This window comes from Mesoplodon mirus (genome assembly GCF_964341445.2).
Source record: "Mesoplodon mirus genome assembly, chromosome: 11".
NCBI classification, from domain to species: domain Eukaryota; kingdom Metazoa; phylum Chordata; class Mammalia; order Artiodactyla; family Ziphiidae; genus Mesoplodon; species Mesoplodon mirus.
In genome coordinates, this window is record NC_138987.1 from 80,018,227 (window position 1) to 80,040,933 (window position 22,707).

The 22,707-nt window shown below is 41.6% G+C and overlaps 1 long non-coding RNA gene across 1 annotated transcript in view; it reads right to left on the minus strand.

Annotated features, from left to right (window-relative positions):
* Positions 1 to 8,219, minus strand: part of LOC309812130 — a 50,252-nt gene extending 42,033 nt beyond the window's left edge. The window contains exon 1 of the long non-coding RNA XR_014295291.1: positions 8,144 to 8,219. This is a non-coding gene — a long non-coding RNA (uncharacterized lncRNA). The remainder of the gene's footprint in view (positions 1 to 8,143) is intronic.
* Between the last annotated feature and the right edge of the window lie 14,488 nt (positions 8,220 to 22,707).

Sequence of the window (22,707 nt, forward strand, 5' to 3'; positions counted from 1 at the left end):
CTAAAGAATACCCTTTAACATTTATTTTCTCTCCTCCTCCATTCTGAGTGTGCTATGAGATAGTGCATTTCATTTCTATTTCCATGCTCATGGTTTATAGTTTCACATATTTCAAATTTTTTGTTTATAAATAAAAAACAGAGATGTAATACCAAAAAGATTTGAAAAGCCCTGCTGGCAAGTATCAGGAGTACCATACCCTTTAGCAGAAGCTTTCAGACTCAGGATAGAAAAGAAATTATGATGGAAGAACAATTCTATTTTTAATTTCAACATTTGAGATCAGTATTTCACAAGATTTTTCTATTTTTCAGGTTACTGATAATATCATGATAATATCATCAGTGTTATTTTAATGTAAAAGAAAAAAATAAACCCAGATTCTTCCCTGTAGGAATTCTTGGCAGCAACAAGGAGACGGGGGTGCAGTGGGTATGGGTAGCTCTACATATGAATTAGATTTGATCTACATTAGAGGAGGAATACTGCCAAAAAATTTCCAAATCTATCAGTTCTATGTGTTTGTCTTTAGAGGAGCTTGCTAACAGACCTTTTAATATATACACACAATTTGGCCCCGAACCGAGCTGTATGGTAGTAGGGACTTAAAGTTTTCAGATGGTATCTCAGAGAGAGTGGATGAGGAACTGGGACCTCAAAGCAGATAAAGGGATTGGGAAAATGATCTTGGTAGAGCAAGCAGGCCTGACCAAAATGGAGGCAAAGAGGCTTAAGGAAAAGCCAACCCACAGATGCTCTGCTGTGACCCCCGTCCTTGTCCCTCAGTTCTCAGCAGCTTTGCTGTATTGTGCTTTGGGGAAGGAGAGGGAGCTGGAGGTAAAGCTGTATGAACAGAGAGAAGCCATCACAGAGGCAAAGCCATGGGCAGGGAGGTAAAACTGTATGAACAGAGAGAAGCCATCACAGAGGCAAAGCCATGGGCAGGGATTGAATGTTCACACGGAGCAGGGATTGGGGGCCATTCATCCCCTCAAAGGGGGTATCGGGTACCCCATTCCCCAACTCCCCACCTCGGGTATCGTCAAGAACCCTAGGAAAGGCACTGATCTTCTCACAGTACAGTTTACATGAATATTATAGGAAGGTTGCTCCAGCGAAATCAGAGAGTGAGAATATTAAGGCTATAATAAAAGTGGGAGACTGTGAAAAGTACTGTATCATGGGTTTTTTTTAATTGAAGATTAAAGCTATAATTATCTTTAAGAATATAATACCTATGATAAAAAAAACATTTGTTACTTTAAAAAAAAGACCAATATTCATTTTCATAACTGGGAGCTACAACTTAATGTCTCTAAAGTACTGTTGTGAAAAGCTACAAACTGATCAATCAAGAGAGACAGGGTCTGAGGACCATGCAAAGTTCTGGGATGAGGCGGTGGAAGAGGTGAAGACATATAAGAAGTAAATCAAGGCAGTAGATTACTGTATGTTAAGCTCAGTAATCATGCCTCTAAGTACTGAATACTTTAAGTGAGACTGATCCCACCCTTTAAAAGTAGAGTGGGCTGGGCTTCCCTGGTGGCGCAGTGGTTGAGAGTCCGCCTGCAGATGCAGGGGACACGGGTTCATGCCCTGGTCCCGGAAGATCCCACATGTCGCGGAGCGGCTGGGCCCGTGAGCCATGGCCGCTGAGCCTGCGCGTCCGGAGCCTGTGCTCCGCAACGGGAGAGGCCACAACAGTGAGATGCCCACGTACCGAAAAAAAAAAAAATAGAGTGGGCTACAAAGAGCTCAGAAGAAAACCTGCCATAGCTTTCATCCATATTGTCCTCCAAGGAGAGGGTTTGATTTTTTTTCCTAGTGTATATTTCCTTATCAGAATCAAATGACTCTTAAGGACCCATGTATATATAGCACTGTACTAGATATTTTATTGATCCAGCAAAGAATAAAATAGATACTTCTTCACCAACTAATGGAGTTATTTCTAAGAATATCTTCAATTCTCAGAAATGTCTCATCAACTGCAACATGGATGGACATAGAGATTATCATACCAAGTGAAGTAAGTCAGACAGAGAAAGACAAATATCATATGATATCACTTATATGTGGAATCTTAAAAAATGATACAAATGAACTTATTTACAAAACAAAAACAGACTCACAAACATAGAAAACAAACTTATGGTGGAGGGAGGGATAAATTAGGAGTTTGGGATTGTCATATACACACTACTGTATCTAAAATAGATAATCAACAAGGACCTACTGTATAGCACAGGGAACTCTACTCAATATTCCATAATAACCTATATGGGAAATGAATCTGAAAAAGAATAGATATATGTATATGCATAACTGAATCACTTTGCTGTACACCTCAAACTAATACAACATTGTAAATCAAGTATGCTCCAATATAAAATAAAAATTTTTTAAAAAGACATATTATTCTAAAAATATACCCTTGTGCCCTTAAAAACAAGTGTGGCTATTGGTTCATAGACAGGTCCTTTCATAATTCTAAGGTTTCCAACAGTGAAAAAATCTCTTGTTGTTGGTCATGAGGTAACTGCCATAATGTATTTTCTATTTTGCTTCATGACAGTTAAATTTGTATCATGACATATATATATATTATTATTTAGGCCATTCCAAGTCATCAGAGCCCTCTCTTCAAAGGGACTAATCATCTATTTTTATAACTATTCTTTAAAAATATTTTAATATATCTTGACAATATTTTTCTTCAGCTATCTAAGTCAAATTCCATCTTTGCCTCCTAGAATTGGACAACTATTTTAATAACATGAGTTAATATTCAAGGGATAAATAAATGGCATACTGTCTTGGCATAAGAATATTTGGCATGAAGAAGTGATAAATATAGTCTAAAAATGAGGGCTTCCCTGGTGGCGCAGTGGTTGGGGGTCCGCCTGCCGATGCGGGGGATGTGGGTTCGTGCCCCGGTCCGGGAGGATCCTTCATGCTGCAGAGCGGCTGGGCCTGTGAACTGTGGCCGCTGGGCCTGCGCGTCCGGAGCCTGTGCTCCGCAGCGGGAGAGGCCACAACAGTGAGAGGCCCGCGAACCGAAAAAAAAAAAAATGAAATTTTCCTCATGTAAAAATTAGCCTAAGAGTTTGAAGGGACATTATATTTTTTATTTTTATTTATTTATTTTTTTGTGGTATGCGGCCTCTCCCATTGTGGAGCACAGGCTCCGGACGCGCAGGCCCAGCGGCCATGGCTCACGGGCACAGCCACTCCGCGGCATGTGGGATCCTCCCGGACCGGGGCACGAACCCGTGTCCCCTGCACCGGCAGGCGGACTCTCAACCACTGCGCCACCAGGGAAGCCCCGAAGGGACATTATAAATCACTGAATATTATGCCTACTTAATGAAAGAACATTGTATATAGTATGGATGGCAATTAATAAATGCTTTTATTCAACCATTTACTTGTTAAACAAATATTTATTGATCACCTACTAAACATCATGCCATTTGCTGGGGTGAGATAATAATGAGCAAAAAAAGACGTGGTCCCTTCTTTTCTGGAGATTACAGTCTAGAGAGTAGAGAGAGACAAAAATGTAAGACTGTGACACGTGCTGTAAAGGAAAGGTACCTGGTGCTGTGAAAACCTAGACTGGGGAGGTTTGATACAAGGAGGATGGAGAAACTGCCTCAGAAAATAGTGCTAGAGGGACGTCCCTGGTGGTGCAGTGGTTAAGAATCTGCCTGCCAATGCAGGGGACATGGGTTCAATCCCTGGTTCGGGAAGATCCCACATGCCGTGGAGCAACTAAGCCCATATGCCACAACTACTGAGCCTGTTCTCTAGAGCCTGTGAACCACAACTACTGAGCCCACGAGCCACAACTACTGAAGCGCACGCGCCTAGAGTCCGTGCTCCACAACAAGAGAAGCCACCGCAATGAGAAGCCCACACACTGCAACGAGGAGTAGCCCCCGCTCACTGCAACTAGAGAGAGCCTGAGCACAGCAGTGAAGACCCAACGCAGCCCAAAGAAAAGAAAATAGTGCTAGAGGTGAAATCTGAAAGAAGAGTAGAAGCTGTCTATGGTGAAGATGGAAGGGGAAAGTATTCCAAGTAGAGGAAACTATACACGCAAAGGCCTTATGGCAATTTTTTTGGGGGGTTAGGGGGGAATATCAGTGTGGTTGGTATGGAGAAAGCAAGTGCATGAGCTGGGACTGAGAGGCTTTGCAGGACCTTCCATGCTGAGCGAGGGCCAAGAGGAGCCCCTGAGAAAGCTTAAGAAAGGATATGGTGGGACCAGATTAGCTTTTGAAAAACTCACTCTAGCTACTGTGTGGAGAATGAAAGGGATGGAGACCACGGAGGGAGGATTAAACTAGTTAGGAGGCTAACACAGTGGTCCAGGGAAGAGGTGACTGTAACTTGGACTAAGGTGATGATGGTAAAGACGGAGAAAAGTGAATAGATTTAAGAGGTATTTAGGAGGTAGGAAGTAAAACTGACAGAGCTTACCGATGGAGTATCAATAACAAGGGGTCATCCAGGTATGCTGCACAAACCCCCAGGCCTGGATCAGTGGTGTAATCTGCTTTCTCCACTCTTTGACAACTGTGTGCACTGGAGAAATATGCAAAACCGGGTGACCACATACCTGTGCAAACAGTTGGTCTCTCATCTCTGTAAAGCCTCCCCAGCACTTCTCGTTGAACTTTGCTCTGCCTTGATTTCTACTTCTCCCAGTGGCCAAACCCAATCTTTGCTGCTCTGCTCAACCCCCAAGCCCAGCCTCCCTCTACCCAAACTTCTTCCTCTACCCAACCTTCTTCCTCTACCCAGGTAACTGCCTCCTGATTCGCCAAGAAAATAAGTCATCAGGATGAACTCCTTCATTTATCCTTACCACCATCCAACTCATCGACAGTGAGATCTACATGTTCCTTAACTCTCTCTTCCTTCTCAGAGAACAATGGGTCCCTCCTTCTTCATGTTCAAAAAAAACCTTCCACCTGGGGGACCAGTGACCAAGAGTTAAGAATATGAGCTCCAGAGTCAGAATGCCTGAGTGAATCCTGACTCTGACTCATTAGCTATGGACCCTTATACGTTTAGGTTACTTAATATCTCTGAACCTTAGTTTTCTCATCTGTAAAAGGGAAACAATACAGAGGGTTGTTTGTGGTGATTTTTTTTTTTTTTTTTGCGGTACGCGGGTCTCTCACTGAGGTGGCCTCTCCCGTTGCGGAGCACAGGCTCCGGACGCGCAGGCTCAGAGGCCATGGCTCACGGGCCCAGCTACTCCGAGGCATGTGGGATCTTCCCGGACCGGGGCATAAACCCGTGTCCCCTGCATCAGCAGGCGGACTCTCAACCACTGCGCCACCAGGGAAGCCCCTGTGATGATTTAATGAATACTCCATCAGGACAACCTGCAGTCGAGTGAGTGGGACGCATTATGATCCCTGGGCAGTGGGGACTCTTTGAGGGACCCCCAAGAGCATGGCCTGGTTCCGATCCTCCCGGTGTACCTTTCTCTGCTCAGCACCGTGACCGGAGCCAGGGACTACAAACCAGGGACCAGGGACCACAGACCAGAGACCGGGGACACGGCAACATTTTTTTCTGGACGTCCCTGGGTGAGGTACGACTGCCAAGGAGGGGACAGGTTCCTCCCTCCCCAGTGCGCCCCCTGACCCATGCTGGGCTAGCTCCGGGCACTGCAGGCCGGCCTCAGCGGGCGTAAGCACGTGGAGAAATGTTCGCCATTGCCTTAGGGCAGTATCATACCCGTTGTGCATACATTAAGAAAGTTTCCTTTTTTTTCCCCTTGCTGCCGCCGCAATGAAGAAACATCCAGAAATGAGACTAATAAGAATACGGTAGGGCTTCCCTGGTGGCGCAGTGGTTGAGCGTCCGCCTGCCGATGCAGGGGATACGGGTTCGTGCTCCGGTCCGGGAGGATCCCGCACGCCGCGGAGCGGCTGGGCCCGTGAGCCATGGCCGCTGAGCCTGCGCGTCCGGAGCCTGTGCTCCGCAGCGGGAGAGGCCACAACAGTGAGAGGCCTGCGTACCGCAAAAAAAAAAAAAAAAAAAAAAAAACCAACAACACAGTAATATTTAAAATTTTAAAAAGAAAATTAAATATTCCATCATTTGGCATATAGTAAATTCTCCATAAGTATTGACTCTTGTTGTTATTAGCCTTATCTCCTCCAGGCCTCGGTTCTGTTTCTGTTCTGTTAGTTATCCTTCGCTTCCCTCTATTGCCAACGTCTCCCATTCTAAATAAGACATACAACGGTGCTATAGAAAGCAGGTAGGCTTTGGAGTCATTGTTATGCTGATCTGGAAGACAGTTAGCCCAGGGTTTGGATCTTGGGTCCAGCGCCTCTGCACTGAGTGACCTCTGGACCTCATTTTCCTCCTACTGAGCAAAGGAAATAGATATTCCCAACTTGCATGGCTGTTGTGAAACTTAGGAAAAGGTTTCTAGCGCCACACTTGTGATATAAAATGGTGACAAGGTGCATTCACCTTCAGTAAATGGTGGCGTTAGCAGAGCTGGTGGTGACGGTGAAAGCAGTTTTGTTAGTTCCTTCCTCTTCGTTCTCCGTTAGAAAAAGTCTTCCCTTTAGCCTTAGCTTCCCTAGAAGAACTACCCCACCTCTCCTCCTATTCTCCCCCAGGCCCCAACCTGTAAGTGTATTAATACCCTCTCTCTCCAACTCTCAGGTGCTGTCCACTCCTCTACCACAAAACTGCAGTAAAGCTGCACTTGCCAAGTGGGCAAGGCTCTCCTAATTTTCAATCCACTGGACACTGATAGTTCTTACTCTGCTGCATGTGGCTCCATAAATGCCTCCTTAACATGGGTTTCTCCCCTGGATTTGTTCCCTGTCTCCTTCTCTGACCCCTCTTCTTCCTCCCCCCTCTGTCTCTCAGTATTCCCAAACACTTATCCCTAGGCCACTCGCCTTCCACTCTACACACTCTGCCTGGGCGATCTTACCACTCTCACCTTCCTCTATGCTGACGACACCCAAGCACAATACATACCTCTAGTTCTGTTCTCGCCCCAGATCACTTCCTGTCTACCAGAAACATTTCAAAACATCATCTTTTCCTCCCCCAACTCCAAAACACACACACACACACACACACACACAAAATCCTCCTTCATCCTTCTTTTATATTCTCCATCTTGGTGAGTGAAACAAATTGCAGTAATTTTGTCAACAAATGTGTATTGAGTGCTACTAAGTCCTTGTACTCATCTAACCAATAATCAAAGCCAGAAACTTCAGGCATCCCAACTCCTCCCTCCTTTCATTCCCCAGATGCAACTGTTCATCAGGTCCTTCCATTCCCTCCAGAAACACATTTCTGACAACTGACCCCTTTCTCTCTACCCGCTACTGCTGCTGAATTAGTTCAAAGTCTCATTGTATTTCAACCACCTCCTAAATCATATCCTGGTTATCAGTCTCCTCCACTGTGGTCCATGTTCCATTCGGCCACCAGAGTTAGCCTGACCGTGTAGCTTAATCTCATTACTTCCTTATAGGAAAACCTCCATAGACTCTCCATTGCTTAACGGAATCTACAGTATTGCTTCAAATGGGTCTGGCAGTTGGAATCCAGCCTCATTTTGTTTCACTCTCCTACTCTCCTATAGAAACCTGAGTTGCTCCTCATCATTTTCTTTTTTCTTTTTTCTTTTTTTTATCATTTCCTCTCCTCCTTCAGGTCTTTGCTTGAGTGTCACTTTTTCAACCCTACTTCTCCAACCCCCCTTCTCCAACCCCCCATCCCCTTAAAAGCTGAAACATATTTTTCTTTCCTGATTTACCATTCTCCCTAACCTAAACAACATTTTAATTTAATTTAATTTTATTATTTTTTAACATCTTTATTGGAGTATAATTGCTTTACAATGGTGTGTTAGTTTCTGCTTTATAACAAAGTGAATCAGTTATACATATACATATATCCCCATATCTCTTCCCTCTTGCGTCTCCCTCCCTCCTACCCTCCCTATCCCACCTCTCTAAGTGGTCACAAAGCACCGAGCTGATCTCCCTGTGCGATGCGGCTTCTTCCCACTAGGTATCTATCTTACATTTGGTAGTGTATATATGTCAATTTTCCACACTACTCACATTATAACACTCACCTCCAGATCACCTTCTCTGGGAAATGTTCACCAAGACTTCAGGTAAACAAGTTCCTCTTTTCTTCCACTGTCCCAGAACTTTTTTTAAACTCATATTCTAGCACTTAACAGGATTTGTCATAGTTAATTATTTATACATTAATCTCTTCTACTGGACTAGGAGCTCCTACGTACAGAGGTCTTGTTTACTTACCTTTGTACATCCAGTGCCTTAGCATAGGGCCTGGCATATTGTAGATGGTCAATAAACATTAGCTGAATAAATGAACCAATGAGTTAAAAAGTAATTGAAGGTAGAGAGAACAGCATGTCCAAGTCACAGAAAAGGCATACTGTGCTTTGGGAAAGTCTAGGGGCTCAGCATGGCTGGTGGTTATGACAGTTAAGAAAAGATGTAAGGAAAGAGTTTGGAAAAGTAGTTTGGGCCAAATTGTGAAGGAACTCATATATCAGGCTCAGTCTGGACTTTTCCCCATAGGTGATTGAAAGTCTATGATGGATCAGCCTCGAATTTTTAGCTTGAAATTCTTACTGTATGATTTTTATGAGTTTATCATTTGAGATTCCTATTTTATGATTTTTATTAGTTAGATTTTGGTAGCTGACACAGAAACCACTCTGACTCATGTAAGCAGAAAGGAATTTATACTTACAATATCAGGTAGTTCACAAAAATTTTGGAAGAGTTATAGGAACAGCCTGGACAGAGGATCCAGGTAAAACTCCCAGGCCCAGAACCACAAGACCACTGCCATAGTAAGCAATACTGCCTATGCAAAAAGTCACCAAGTCAGGAAGTTTCTACCATAATCTACCATGATCTGCACCAACAAAAATGGTTGCCTTGCTCAACTCAGATCTAAATTCAAGTTTCACACTTCATCTGATGGATGGAACCTAAATTGCATTTGAAATCTTAGCTGCAAAAGAATCTGGAAAATGTAATTGATAGCTTTCCCAGCCTCTACAATACTAGAATGAGGTTGAAATGGATGATGAATGAGGCAATCCACAGTTTTTACATTCCTAAGGATATATTACTTTGGAGTCAAGGAGAACCTGTTGCTCCCTGTATTACAGATGTTATATTAGTCATCCATTGCTACAGTAATGCCAGGTAACAAACAGCCCCAAGTATCCCAGTGGCCTTAAAAACAGACATTTCTCGGGGGCTTCCCTGGTGGCACAGTGGTTGAGAGTCCGCCTGCCTATGCAGGGGACACGGGTTCGTGACCCAGTCTGGGAAGATCCCACATGCCGCGGAGTGGCTGGGCCTGTGAGCCATGGCCGCTGAGCCTGCGTGTCCGGAGCCTGTGCTCCGCAACGGGAGAGGCCACAACAGTGAGAGGCCCACATACCACAAAACAAACAAACAAACAAACAAACAAACAAAAACCCAGACATCTCTCTTCTTACTCTAAGGACTGAGACTAGAAGGGTGGCCCTGATTCAGGATGTGGTTGGAGTCTGGTCTGTTTCCTATGCCTTCATTTTGAGGCCCAGCTGAAAGGGCAACAGCACAAGGAGCATGCTCTTCCCGTGACAGCTCCCAGGAGTGTGAGAGGGAAAGCCAAACCTCACAAGAAGAAAGATAGGAAGCTCCCGATCATAGATGAAGCAAAACGAGATTCGTTCCTGAATGCTAGAAAATCAACAGTGCCTCTCACATAGAAGTGAGAGAGGAAACAGAAAGCAAACCCAAGCTGCTTCAGAGCCAGACCAGCCCTTGGAGGCTGGAGTGTGACAACTAAGATGAGATGCAGAGTCAAAGCCCAAGGCTCCTGCAAGAAAAGCAGCTGGGAAAAGATCTCTGGGGGAGTGTCATGCTGCCTACGTCATTCTTGTTTACTTCCCATTGTTCTCCCTGTTCTTTCACGTAATAAGCAGGTACTGAGAACCGATGTGGACAAGGCCGTGGGCTGAATCCTGGGAGACCACAATAAGCAAGACAGATGTTCCCTGGAGTGACAGGTTGTGTGGCCATCACCACAGTGTGGTAGGTGCCAAAGGGTGGGGCACCCACTCAGACTGGAAGGGTGAGTGAGAATTAGCCAGAAAGAGGAAAGAGTATTCCAGGCACCCAGGAAAGGTGGGCAAGTCAGGAGCACAGGAGAGAGGAGACTGAGGGGCTGAAGACACAGCTGAAAGTCCGCATCGCTGGACAGAGGGGAACTGGGCCCCATCAGGATTAAAGAGCTTTTGTTTGTTCCTCAGTACTTAGGAAGTTATCTTTTTTTTTTTTTTTTTTTTGGAAAAACAGTTTTAAACCAACTATAATCTTTTTTTTTTTTTTTTTTTTTTTTTTTTTTTTGCGGTATGCGGGCCTCTCACTGTTGTGGCCTCTCCCGTTGCGGAACACAGGCTCCGGACGCACAGGCTCAGTGGCCATGGCTCACGGGCCTAGCCACTCCGTGGCATGTGGGATCTTCCCGGACCGGGGCACGAACCCGTGCCCCCTGCATCGGCAGGTGGACTCTCAACCACTGCGCCACCAGGGAAGCCCTAGAATCATATTTTTAAAACAATCTTATGATGTCACCTGTGGTATTCTACCAAAGGTCTATGTTTTGACCATAAAAATGATTAATATTTTTATGAATTTAAATTATTTATCCATTATTAAATGAATATATGATTAACACTAATTAAATAATTCACATAAGTGAATAAAAGTTTTGTTAGTCTTATACAAGTTACCATCTATTTATGTAAATACTTTAACTTACACATAAAAAATACTTTTTTTACTGAAGTGTAGTTGATTTACAATGTTGTGTTGTTTTCTGGTGTACAGTAAAGTGATTCAGATATATACACACACACACACATATATATATTCATTTTCATATTCTTAGGAAGGTATCTTTGAATGCGGAGATTTGTCTGGTGTGAGTCAGAGTTTCAGTGAACCAAGTTGGGGGTCTCTCTCCTTCTGGTGCCTTAGAGCCGTTGTTCCCAAAGGGAGCTGGGGGTGAAGTGTGCCCGCTCCCTCCCCCCACCCCGTTAGGAGCTATGTCAAAATTACACACCGGTCATAGCAGTTTCACCACACACCTCCTCTCTCCCTCCTTCCCTCAGGCATCAGGCCTTGAGCAGGCCACTCCCCTCAGGTGTGTCTAAGTAGAAAAACAGGTGGAGAAATGCTGCCAGAGAGGCTCTGTGCTTTGTTAGATTAAGGGAAGCAGTAGAAGAACTTTAAGATGTGTGTGTGTGCAGGCCAGCATGTGTGTGTTTGGGGGCAGTGTTGACTACACGGCTGGATATTTATTTTAGAAAACATCTCTGCTCCTTGGGACAAAAAACAGTAGGTTGATTGGCCAGGATGCCTGTGCAACTAATCCAAGTGAGACACGACGAGACCCATATTAAGGTAATGCCTGTAGGGACAGAAAAGGAGGCCATGGTGCACAGAGGTGACACTGAATCTGAGAGTAAGAGAAAGGGAGAAACTTAAGGAAGATCCCGAGGCATCTGGCTTGGGCTGGTGGAACCCAGATCCACACTTCCCTGCCATCTTCTCGGTGAAGGCTGCTGCCCTGCTCCTCTGAGCCCCAGGGTCCCCAGCTCCTCCTGTAACACTAGGGCCAAAACTGATCACCAACCTCTGAATCGCCCCTTCATCCCAATATTTAACAGGATAAATATTTTAAAATTATTTCAAAATGAGTTTTGAAACTCATCCACATAAATCTACACAGGCAACAGTCACTCATGTGCTCTGGGCTAAATCACCTTATCAGTGACTTTGAGGCAATGTAGATCTCTTAAACCATATATGTAGAGAGTCAAATAAGCATCTTACAACATGACAGAGAGATCTACTGTCCAATTTAGTGCCTAGAATAGGTCAGTCAAATTATTACTGGCTCTAATTATCACCCCCATAACTGTTAAATTCTTTACCTGCAGCAGAGTAGAACTCCAGAGGTGAGAAATTCTTTCCTGCCTTTGAAAACACCAAAGGGAAAAAACCAAAGGATTTACTTCCAGTATGAACCTTAGAAATCAAACCTACACTGTACATGAAGACAGGACAGGCAAAGGGAAAAGCACCAGCAAATACGGAAAATAACTCATTGCAAAATCGTCTAATGTTGATTTTATTTAGCGATTACCTCCTACCGTGACTTGGGTATATAAACTTGGAGGCTGTAACACTCAAAAGTAACAAACAGTGGAAAGAAAAATAAAGAGTAAAAAGAAGTCAAGGATAGCCAGTCCCTGTAATATTTTTCCCTCATTCATGCTTAAGATTTGAAGAGGGAAAGCTGAGTTGTCAATCAGACACATGGAGAAACATAACGAATAGAAGTGGGGAGATGGTACGGGAGGAAGGTAAGATCCTATAGAAGGGTCTCAATCAGAGAGAGAAGGCTGCTTCGATGAATATCCTTATCTTTCAAAGAAGAAAAATTAAGGTGAGCTCTGTAAAGGAAGAGAGAGATTTCCCCACCTTTGCTGTGAATGACCCACCTTCCCACACACTTTTCCCTCTCCTAACAAACTCACTGTTTGAAATGTCCATTAGCAGTAATCTCATAGGAGGTATCAGCATTTTAACTAAGTCAAGAAAATATAGAGAGTTAACAGATTCCCTAGCTACCGAGAGAGCATTCATTTTCAGTCACCACCACCCATAGTCCTTCATAGGTGAAATCTGTTTTTAGTGTCAAGATTCTGACTTCTTTATCCTTTTGTTTTCCACATCCCCTTATGCCTGCAGTAGAGACTTAAAAGATGACTGGTGAATCATCAAACATGAAGAGAACTATTTGAAACATGTTGAAAGCCAAGTGTCTGAGCTCACACCCCTGGACTCCTGAAATGTGATGAAGACATTTCTCAGGAAATTTCAGCCTAGGGCTGAAGCACAAAAAAGGAGAGGAGGAAAAGGAGAAAGGAGAAAATAAGAGAGAAAAAACCCTGAATGCACATTCATAAGGGTAATAATTAGAGGTACATGCAGTTACATGATTCCAAGTCTCTATTAAACACTGAATGATTTTTAAACTCTGTGGATGTTCTAATAAGAGCCAAAACCTCACCATCATGTGACAAATGACCTTTACTTTCTTTCCTGGTGTGTTTGTATTTCCACAAGAAGTTCAATTTTCTTCTATCCTGAGAGCATCTACAATATCTGTATAGAAACCAAATAGAGAATAATATTGGGAAAGATTAAATATGAAAATTGACACCCTGGAGGATTCTCTACTGAGGAAGGTGACAGTGTCATATGCTGTGGTAGCAGATTGTCCTTGGAGGCCATGGCCACTAGCACAACAGACACAAAGGAATCTCCCCATGCTGTTTGCCAAAGTCATCTGGGTCTGGGAAACACAAGTCAGTATGTGCCAGTTTAATATCTGGTTTTATATTTAGGGTTATAGTTAGGTCATTTCTTCTTCTAACTTTGCTGATTTTAGTGTGGGGGGTGTGAAGCCCTTATATCTATTGATATGCCATATAATTAAATTTACCATAATGACCTAAGATGTCTTCCATAATCGTGTTCCAGGACTTAAAATCCAGAAACAATGATAATTAACAAAAGTAATTGTATGTTCTTACTTCCATATCTCAAGACGGAATGAAATGTAACAGAATTCCTAATGCTAGATTTGAGACGTAACAGAGGATGACGGGCAACCATGTTCTGGCTGTGTGTCCAGGACAGGGATGGAAAAGCTGCAGCACACAGATGGGGACACAAAGAGAGCTAGTACAGCTCACAACAGGGGCTTGGAAGTCACAGGGCTTGATTCTGCCTTTTACTCACTGTACGGACTTGGGGAAACTGCCAAATCTTTCCAAAGGTCAGTTTCTTTATTGATCAAGGTTAAGAGAAGAGCATTGACCTTGTTTGGGTTTTGGAAATAATCAAATAATACATGTGAAATTCGTGTATTACTTGGGACGTGGTCTGTGCTCAGTATTAGTTATTATTTCTATGTCAGTATTCATCGTGATCACCATCATCATCAGACTTTTTGCAGGGTTCTGGCAGGAAACAGAGGGGCAATATGAAGAGAGTCCAATAAAAAGACTTTTTACAAAGGCAGTAGGGCAAGGTGTAGGGAAAGCATGTGGGGAGAGTGCAGTGCCTCAGAGCTCTTGTCACCCCTAAGCCCTAAACCTCAAGGAACCCACAGAGGGGAGGCTGTGTGTGGGAGGCTGCCTCGCAGGAGCTGTGATTCCCCCCCAGGAAGAAACGGGGGAATAAACGCCCAGCCTCACTCTCCTCCAGCCCCCCAGCCTCCTGCCAGTATATTTCATTGGCCAGCACAGTGGAAGGCCAGAGGATGAGAAAAACCCTTCCGCAGAGTCTATACAATTCGGCCTCCCAGGGCTCAGACCAGGATAAAGGAGGGTTGGGGACAAATAGAAGGTTTCAGGAAAATTCATATCTGTGAGGCTACAATGTTAAATGACCAAGCTCAGTCATTTACTGAGTGCTTAAGACAGTACCTAGCATTTGGTGGCTACTCAAGAAATATTTTTAAATGGTTGAATAAATTACCCTGTGAATCAGATTCTGGTTCCTTTATATATGTACCCTACCTTTTCTAGAATAAGTTTGGCAGGTAAATCATTTATCATTTATTATTTAACTTAAGTTTAAACTTTAGTCTGAAAATAAGGTCCATTCCAAAGGGCACAGTGAGTCTGGAAGTCAGGCAACTGGGATTAGGAAGCAAAGTGTTTGGGTCCAGGGCTGTACAGAGAGGCAGATGATGAATCTTAGACACACACACACACACACACACTTGGTTGACAACGTGGACAATGCCTCGGTTTTGTTTTCAGTCTCTCAGGCCATAACGTGTGGATGAAGAGTCATCATGGTTACGACATCTGAGCAAGCGACTGAAAATCCAAGCCCACTCAGCTCACATTTTCCTTTGCTACAGCATGACGGGGGAATTTGCTGCTGACTTCGGAGTCAACGCTGACAGACGATTTCACATGAAAAATAACACCCATGTAATGCTATAGCTCGCTCTGCGGTGATGGAGTGAAAACATCATTCAAGAAGATACACAAATGGGGTTCGTTTTACTAGGCACAGCCAGGGACGGGAACCAGTTAAAAGCAAAGCCCTACAGAAAGGAACCTACTCTTACTCTGAGATGTATTTGAATTCTACGTGTCCATGAATGCAAGATTTTAAAATGTTTTAAAAGTTTTTACATAGAGCAAAACTTTGGGAAGGGGGAGGGGTGGAGAGGAATGTGAAGAGCACAGCTGATCTTCTAAGTGGACCATGCTTCCTGGTAACGTCCATAGCCCAAAGCCCAGCAACTCGGGGAGGGAGAACTGTCCTTGTCACCCTAACCACTTCCTCTCATCACCAGAGCCATCCAAAAGTCTCAAACTACAGGAAGGACTCTTTCCAAATTTTAGGGGGAGAAAAATTGAAAAAACACAACTTTAGATCTTATCAATTATAAATCTGCTACAAGTATCTTCATCAATGTAATCTTTGCAAGGAAACAACTATTACAGAAGAATTCATATCTTTGAGTATCCCCAATCTCTATGCCTTAAAGACATAATACAAGACATGCAAAAGAATGAAACTGGACCACTATCTCATGCCATACTCAAAAATTAACTCAAAATGGATTAAAAGCTTGAACATAAGACCTGAAACTACAAAACTCCTAGAAGGAAACATAGGCAGTACCCTCCTTGATGAAGACCTTGATGATTTTTTTGGATTTGACACCAAAAGCCAAGACAACAAAAGCAAAAATGAACAAGTGGGACTATGTCAAACTAAAAAGCTTCTGCACGGTAAAGGAAATAAACAAAATGAAAAGGCAGTTTACCAAATGGGAGAAAATATTTTCAAATCACATATCTGATAAGACGTTAACATCTAAAATATATAAAGAACTCATACAACTTAATAACAAAAACAGACAAACCAATTAAAAAATGGACAGATGATATGAATAAGTATTTTTCCAAAGAAGACCTACAGATGGCCAACAGGCACCTGAAAATGTGGTCAACATTACTAATCCTCAGGCAAATGCAAATCAAAACCACAATGAGGGGCGTCCCTGTTGGCTCAGTGGTTAAGAATCTGCCTTCCAATGCAGGGGACACGGGTTCGAGCCCCGGTCCAGGAAGATCCCACATGCCACAGAGCAACTAAGCCCACAAGCCACAGCTACTGAGCCCGCGTGCCACAACTACTGAAGCCTGCAGGCCTAGAACCAGTGCTCCGCAACAGGAGAAGCCACCACAATGAGAAGCCCACGCACCACAATGAAGAGTAGTCCCTGTTCGCTGAAACTGGAGAGAGCCCCTCATGCGCAGCAATAAAGATCCAATGCAACCAAAAATAAAAAGAAATTAATTAATTAGGAAAAAAACCACAATGAGATATCACCTCACATCTGTTAGAATGGCTATCGTCAAAAAGTCTACAAATAACAAATGTTGGCGAGGATGTGGAGAAAAAGCAAACCCTGTGCATTGTTAGTGGGAATGTAAATTAGTGCAGCCATTGTGGAAAGCAATATGGATATTCTTCAAAAAACTAAAAATGGAACTACCATATTATTCAGCAATCCCACTTCTGGGTATTTATCCACAGGAAGTGAAAACACTAAATCAATAAGATAGATGCACCCCTATGTTCACTGTAGCATTATTTATAATAGCCAAAACATGGAAGCTACCTAAGTGTTCATCAATAGATGAATGGATGGGCCTCCCTGGTGGCGCAGTGGTTGAGAGTCCGCCTGCCGATGCAGGGGATACGGGTTCGTGCCCCGGTCTGGGAGGATCCCATGTGCCGCGGAGCGGCTGGGCCCGTGAGCCATGGCCGCTGGGCCTGCGCATCCGGAGCCTGTGCTCCGCAACGGGAGAGGCCACAACAGTGAGAGGCCCGCATACCGCAAAAAGAAAAAAAAAAAAAATAGATGAATGGATAAAGAAAATGTGAGATACACACACACACACACACACACACACACACAGGAATATTATTCAGCCATAAAAAAGACAGAAATCTTGTCATTTGTGACAACATGGATGGACCTTGAGAGCATTATGCTCAGTGAAATAAGTCAGACAGAAAAACAAATACTGCATCATCTCCCTTACACGTGGAATTGGAAAAAAGAAAAACAAACAAACAAACAAACAAAAAACTGAACTCATAGATTCAGAGAACAGATTGGTGGTTGCCAGAGGGGTGAGTGGGGCCTGGGCGGTGGGGTGGGATGGGAGGGGGAGTGGGCAAAATTCATGAAGGGGTCAAAAGGTACAAACTTCTAGTTATAAAATAAATAAGCCCTGCGGATGGAATGTAGAGCATGGTGACTACAGTTAGTAATACTGTATTGTATATTTGAAAGTCACTAAGAGTATAAATCTTAAAAGTTCTCATCACAAGAAAAACCAAATTTGTAACTGGGTGTGGTGATGTATGTTAACTAGACTTATCGTGGTGATCATTTCGCAATACATACAAATATTAAATCAGTATGTTGCACATCTGAAACTGATATAATGTTATATGTCAATTTTATCTCAATTTGAAAAGATTAAAAATGGTCAACATTAAGAGGTACAAACGACTATGAATAAAATAAATCAGCTACAAGGATATATTGTATAACACAGGCAATATAGCCCATGTTTATAATAGTTTTTTTTTTTTTCTTCTTTTTTTTTTTTTTTTTTTTTCTTTTTGCGGTATGCGGGCCTCTCACTGCTGTGGCCTCCCCCATTGCGGAGCACAGGCTCCGGACGCGCAGGCCCAGCGGCCATGGCTCACGGGCCCAGCCGCTCCGCGGCATATGGGATCCTCCCAGACCGGGGCACGAACCCGTTTCCCCTGCATCGGCAGGCGGACTCTCAACCACTGCGCCACCAGGGAGGCCCTATAATAGTTTTAAATGGAGTATAATCTATAAAAATATTGAATCATTATGTTGTATACCTGAAAGTAATATAGCATTGTAAATCAGCTATACTTCAATTTTAAAAAAAGAAGGCTTAAAAAAAAAGTTCAACGTTGTGTTTACAGCACAAAACCTATTTGATGTAGGTTTTAAAGGCTCTCTCTTACTGTGATATTTTTTAATCATTTCCAACACTACTGCCCAGACCACATGTGACTGCACATGGGAGAGGAGAGGAGGAAAATAAACACTTTCAATATTTTCCTACTTAGCCTCCCATTACTGGGCATCTTCACAGTCATCTAAAGTGCTTCCTCAGGAGGCTCCTAAAGAAAACCAAAAGTGAATATTTTACACTAATATTTCAATAAAGGACAAAAATTTATTTTTTAAATAAATTCTTAATTTTAGAATGGTTTTAGATTTACAGAAAAGTTGCAGATAGTACAGAGTGTTTCCTTAGATTCTTTTTTTTATATACAGCAAGTTCTTATTAGCTATGTATTTTATACATATTAGTGTATGTATGTCAATCCCAATCTCCCAATTCATCCCACCACCACCACCACCCCCATTCCCCCTCCCGGGTGTCCATTTCCTTAGACTCTGTGCCCAGTTTCCCTGTTGTTGAGATCTTACATATGATACATTTGTCACAACTACTGAACAAATGTTGACATATTAACTAAAGTCCATGCTTTATTTGGATTTTAAGACTTATTTTTTAAAAGAAATTTTTCCACTGGAAACAGCATATTACAACTCTGGGGGAAAATATTTCACACTAATATGTATGGCTTTTGACCTCAACTGTTCATTTTATCTGATGCATTTTCCTACTAATTCAGAATATCTCAAGGACGGTGGACCAGAGACAGAACACCGATCTGGGGAAGGGTGTTCACGGAGAAATGTGTTTTAGCTTTAACTTTGTTCTGCCTTAGAAAAATCACTCAAACTTTCTTTGAGCCTAAATTCTATTTCTTACAACATGAAGACATTGAACTAAGTGATCTCTTAAACCCCTTCTGGCTTGAAATTCCATGATTCTGGAACAATTGAAAACATTTTAAAGTTTTCATAGCAAAGGTTCAGAACTTAGAGTTCGAGTATTATAACTCTGGCTTTGTCGCCAACTTTTAAACTAGTTTTTGTATTTCTCAATTTCTAAATTTGCCACGAGGATAATAGTACCAACAGGTGTGCTATTAAGCATCAGGTGCACAAATATCTTCACTTACAAAATGTGGCTAAAATTTATAAAATTTACAATATCAGGAAATTAGCTGATAGCACAGAACACCAGGAAATCTCATTCAATGTTGACTCAAACACTGTCTCCTTCTTGTAGAGTCCTCTACTGAAGATTTTTCATGTCACTTCACTCCTCGTCATAATTAACCCAGAAAGAGATCTAATTTTCTTTTTCTTTAAATTGGAAAAGTAGACAGTAAATGCCAGTAAACAGGTTAGTTAAAATTGTTCAGCATTGATGAAATAATGCTAAAATATCACACCGGAATTTTACTTACAATACAAAAGCCAGCTTTTTTAATGCCTATCTGCGGACAAAATATTGTCTTACTGAGTTAAGAGTGAGGAACTGTTACAAAGAGAAAGCATACTTAGCATGTACAAGATTTAAAAAGAAAAAAAGCCACCAGATTCTGTCATCCAACACTAGAAAACTCAAGGGCAAAAAGAGGAGAAATAACATGTTCAGTAATTTGAAGAAAAGATGTATTCTGTTTTCATAAAAAATCAAATGAGCACATTTATGGAAATAGGAGTTACATAGGAAGAACATAATTTCATAGTCCAAGGGAAGGGAGTTCGTGATAACTGAAAGGAAAAATCCCCAGCTCTTTCAAGGCCTCTCTTTTTCTTTTTTCTTTTTTTTTTATTGTCAAGGCCTCTCTTTTGCCTTTAAGGGGAATTACACATTTGCAATACCCTAAGTAGCATTCACTGGCTGTGGAAATGAAAATGCTTTCTCTTTGAGTGAGCTCTTGAAGCATCCCCCTCCTCAAAAAAAATTAAAATTAAATATATATATATTTATTTAAAAAGAAATTTACTCTAATTTGAAAAGATACATGCACCCCAATGTTCATAGCAGCACTATTCACAATAGTCAAGACAAGAAAGCAACCTAAATGTCCATCAACAGATGAATGGATAAAGAAGCTGTGGTACATATATACAATGGAATATTACTCAGCCATAAGAAAGAATGAAATAATGCCATTTGCAGCAACATGGATGGACCTAGACATTATCATACTAAGTGAAATAAGTCATAGAAAAACAAATATCATATGATATCACTAGTATGTGGAATCTAAAATATGACACAAATGAACTTATTTACAGAACAGAAATAGACTCACAGACATAGAAAAAAAACTTATGGTCATCAAAGAGGAAGGGGGCGGGGGAGGGATAAATTAAGAGTATGGGATTAACAGATATACACCACTATATATAAAATAGATAAACACAAGGATTTAGTGTATAGCACAGGGAACTATATTCAATATCTTGTAATAACCTATAATGGAAAAGAATCTGAAGCTGTACTCCTGAAACACAATATTATAAATCAACTATAGTTAAATCTAAAAAATTAAGTTATGACATGATGTGAAATATGAAAAAATAAAATAAAATGTTTCCTCTAGAAACAAGGTACAACTTTGAAACAAATGCTAAATATTTTATTTAGTTATAATTAGTATTTATTTAACTTGTACAATAGAAGCTGCAGATAAACAATTGCAAAGTAATAAGTTCTATGTTGAATTAAATGTCTTTAGAGTTATAACTTTGAAACACTATACCTAGGGTCCTGAGGTTTTAAAATAACTTTAAAAAGAGTAAGAATTCAACCAATAATCAATTTTTCATAATGAAGGGATGAGATAGCATGAAAAATTGGAAACTACAGACATTCTGAACGTTTGCCTTTTGTAACATCTCCCCAAATGAACTTTTTAATAAAGTAACAAAAATAACTGATAAGAATACCACATTTTTAAGTGATAAGGAGTTTTGAAACGGTCAAAAGAAAAGGGGTTAAGCGTAAACAACCTAAACAATAACTAAGAAAATTAAACCATACAGAAAGATACAAAAAAGGATAAACAGATCTGAAATATTAACACCCGGAACTAACATTTTGGTGAATATCTTTCTATATGTCTCTCTAGATACATATATATGAGATCACACTCTTTATAACTTGTGATTTCCATGTAATATGTTTGGGACATTTTTGAGGTCAATAAATACAAATCTTTAACATTTTAACACTGCAGAGTACTTCACTATAGCTATTTTACATAATTTGTATAACCAGTTCATTTTTGTTGCAGAGTTTTTAGTTTCTTTTCCTTTTTTTTTTTTTTTGCTATTAAAATAATGCTCCAGATAACAGCTTTATGTGAACATCTTTTGGCATAAAATTTCCTACAAGATGGATTCCTAGGCCAAATGTTACACACATTTTAAATTTTAGTACATATTTCCAAAAGGGCTTGTAGAAAGCTTATATCAATTTAAACACTGGAGAAGAATTCAACCAACAGCCACATACAAGTATTTTCTTTTAAAGTGCATTAGATTGTTGGTGTCTTAAGATGGAGAATGGAGTATAAGGTTTGACTTACCTACTTCTTAACCACTCCTAAGATTAGGTCATATTAAATAACATTAAATAGATAGAACAACAGTAAAAATGATGCAGTTGTATTTCCAGGACAAGTAACGTAATGGGAGGTAATGATAAAAAAAAAAAAAAAAAAAAACCCAACTTCCAGGACTTCCCTGGTGGTGCAGTGGTTAAGAAGCTGCCTGCCAATGCAGGGGACATGGGTTCGATCCCTGGTCTGGGAAGATCCCACATGCCACGGAGCAACTAAGCCCATGTGCCACAGCTACTGAGCCTGTGATCTAGAGCCCATGAACCACAACTAATGAGCTCGTGTGCCACAACTACTGTAGCCCACGTGCCTAGAGCCCATGTTCTGCAACACGAGAAGCCACCGCAATGAGAAGCCCATGCACAGCAATGAAGAGTAGTCCCCACTCACCACAACTAGAGAAAGCCCGCACACAGCAATGAAGACCCAACACAACCAAAAATAAATAAATAAATTTATTAAAAAAAAAAAACAACTTCCATTTGAGTTGCACTTGGCAGTTACAAAACACTGTCACCTTAATTATATCATTTGATGTCTCAAAAATTCCGTAAGATGGGCCAGGCAAGAATAATTCACCTTCTTTTATAGGTAAAGAAACAGAAGCCAAGAGAGGTCACTTCCCAATATCACACAACCAGGAGGTTTTAGCTTTGAGCCCAGCCATGGTCTTCTGATTCTTTGGTCTCTCTTCTCCCCACTGGGCCATGTCTTTGGAACCCTGCACTCTGGTTTTCACTTTTACATGGTAGGGGGGTTGGAGGGTTTCCCATGATGGAGGTGGTACCCAGGTATCAGTGTCAACTTGGACTCTATATGTACATCCCTTGAAAGACCGGTAGGTATTCCTCTTTCCCACTGTAGGAGCCAGTGTTGTGTATCACTGAAGTAATTGCATGTACCTTCCTCATGGTAATCCAGCCTCTACTAGTCAGTATGC